Below are 3,090 nucleotides of genomic sequence, written 5' to 3' on the forward strand. Positions count from 1 at the left end.
AATGTTAATTAATAGTAAAAAAAATCTCTAAATTATTGAATGTCAAAATCATTTTTATTTAAATTTGTTACAAACATGGTATATGGGGTTTCGTTATAACTTTTAAAAAAGATCACTTTTAAGAGCATTATTTATTTCTCTTTGTTATTGTTTTTTTTTAAACCAGGATCTAAAAAAAAATCTAAAAACAATTTCAAATTAAAAGATATTAAGATTATGTTTTTTATGGGAGGGGGGAGAAAATAAGTATCAAAAGATGAAAGTAATTTTGTAACAAAAAATTCAAATACCATACATAACAAATTTCACTCATCCTTAATTATATATTTAACTCGGGCAACGCCGGGTAAATAAACTAGTTATTGAGAAACAAACTAAGGTTAAAAAAGGAAAACTTATGAATTATGTAATCTTTGTCAAACCCTTACTTGTGAATTAAGTATTCAAGAACATTGTTTGTTTATAAGCCCATAAATACACGAGCAAACCTTGCACATCCTCTTCCGTAATAACTCCTTCCACTCCCTCGATGGCTGTAAAAAAGGTTAGAAACCACATACCTCAAGATCTTGCATTATTAGTTTTGTCGAAAATTCCTTTAAAATCTTTAAAGCGTTTTGGATGTGTACACAAAACATGGTCTCTCTTATTTGAAAACCAGTATTTCATCACCATGTTCAGGGATAATTTCATATCTATTTCTCACTCCTACTACGATGATACATCACTCATCATACACCAGGTTGTCCATAAAGGTCGCAGCACTGCCTCCTCTTTGCATTTACTGTCAAGTCAGAGCTTTGAGAATAGACTTAAATTGGACTTGCCAACTCCACTTCAAACGGAGCACCCTATCTTTTATATTTTGGATTCTAGCACTATTAACGGAACTCTTTGCCTTTCCAAAGGTGATAAAACATTTGTATTGTGGAATCCAACAACAAATGAAGTCAATGTCATTCCTCCCAGTCCTATGGAGTCTGTGTCACCTGATTGGAGCTCTTTGATTTCTTTTCATGGATTTGGTTATGACCGTGTTAGTGATGACTATAAGATTATTAGGTGTCTAAATTATCCTAAAGTATGGGAGATTTATAGTCTAAGATGTAACACTTGGGAAAAACTTGATGTCAATATGCCTTCGCGTTCACACTACAGTGATCTATTAAACACGAATGATGGAATATGTCATTGGTTGTGTGAAACTGATGATCAACTTTGCTTGGTATCATTTGACCTCAGCAGCTATGTGTTTTTTACAACAAGCACGCCCATAATAGATCACAAATTAGATTTAGAGGATCCCAATGATTATGGTATGGTGGCACTATTGGTGATGTTAAATGGGTCCATCGCTTTGATCTCTTGGTATGTAGGCAAGACTACCTTTGACATATTAATTTTAGGTGAACTTGGTGTGAGTGAATCATGGACTAAACTCTTCACTATTGGACCTTTGCCCTCCTATATTCAGGAACCTATTGGAGTAGGGAGGAATGGTGATATATTCTTCCAAAAAATAAACGATGGAAAATTAGTCTGCTATGATTTAAGGACACACATGGTTGAGGAAATCGGTCTTGAAGAAGCACCATCAAATAGAATAACTTACAAGAAAAAGTGGTGTATCGAATTCAATCAAGTTGGATTTCTTGTTCTCAACTAAGAGATTTACGATTCTGTTTATTACGATCATTTTACCTTGAATAATAAAAAGTGGTTTGTCAATCACTCATTATCATAATTATGATTATGCAGTATATGAAAAATTAATTAACCATTTTATAATTATGAATATTGTTTCTTTATAAATTATATATTGAAAGTCTGTTATCTTTCTATTTGTAAGTATACGTTTGACTTGATGAAAATATCAAGTTATTTGAAATGCTTTAAAGAAAGATGATTAACCGATTGTTTTGCAGAATGCAAATGAATGATCCAACTCAACTATAGGAAACATATATTACAAAGAAGGAGTGTCAGTAAAGTCTTGATGTTGTATGGTTTATATATACTTGTTTTGAATATGAGCGAGTAAATTGTGCATTAGTTTGAATATGCTATATTTGTTTGTCATTTGATTTAATAGCTGCATTGTTTATTTCACTCAACTTGGATTCCAGTAGTTGGAGAGTTTTTGGCATTAGTAGTTGATGATAGTTTGATGTTATGGGGTTATATATATCAAACAATTACTAAACTCTTACAAAGAAAGTTACAAAGAAATTTTGTTGGAATATTATGCTGTCAGCAGCTTCATGCAAGGTATAAAATTTTGTGTGTCCAATTGAAAAAGCCATTTAACTAGCTCGTGTTCATTATCGTCTTAATTTTGACACTCCTAACGAGCCTGTCGGAACATCATTTGATGATAAATTCTGTAAACGCGTACTACATTGGGTTTGGGTGTTTGGCCGTCTTTTAAAATTATGTTAACATTCTATGTCATGCTGTGTAAGAGAGAGAACAAGTTGTTAATGTTTGGATTTGTAATATAATTTCAAAAGTTTGTGAAAGATATAACAGTTGCAAGTCTATATGTGCATCTCTCTATTTGGTTGCATTTATTTTGGGAATTCAGTTCAAAACTGATAATGAACCATTCAAGGTAATCATTCCTTTCCTTTCTCTCTGTCTCTTGACTTCTGTCTTTGAAATTGATCTATCTTCAGGAAGAAATGAAGCGGTTTACCGTTAAGATTGTGGATATGTTGATTTTGTCCATGACATGTAGTGTATGCTTTCTATAGATTCTAACATTTGCATCGTGGTTGGGTGAGCTAGCTTAACTTCTTTAAAAAATAACATTTGCGTTTGATTTTACTAGAATATTCTCATTTCATACTCACAAATTCCATGAACATTGATCATTTGTTCTTCACTTATATGTAATGTTTGTTTATCATAAGGAAGAGACACATAGCAGTTAAGAAATATGAAATATTGGTTTAGATACTAACACTTTACTAACAATAACAATTGGTAAAACATATTCAACAAATTTACTTAACAACATATGCCCATAGAGAGGCCTATGAAAGGGAAAAAGTAGTAATGTGATGAATAACAATGAAGAATTCCAAGAAA

At 31.9% G+C, this 3,090-nt stretch overlaps 1 pseudogene; it reads left to right on the plus strand.

Moving 5' to 3' along the window:
• Positions 1 to 529: 529 nt before the first annotated feature.
• On the plus strand, positions 530 to 2,501 carry LOC146949151 (F-box protein CPR1-like; annotated as a pseudogene).
• Positions 2,502 to 3,090: the final 589 nt, after the last annotated feature.

This window comes from Medicago sativa, chromosome 2, assembly GCF_051527215.1.
Source record: "Medicago sativa cultivar Bolivia chromosome 2, Bolivia_mono, whole genome shotgun sequence".
Taxonomy (NCBI): Eukaryota; Viridiplantae; Streptophyta; class Magnoliopsida; order Fabales; family Fabaceae; genus Medicago; species Medicago sativa.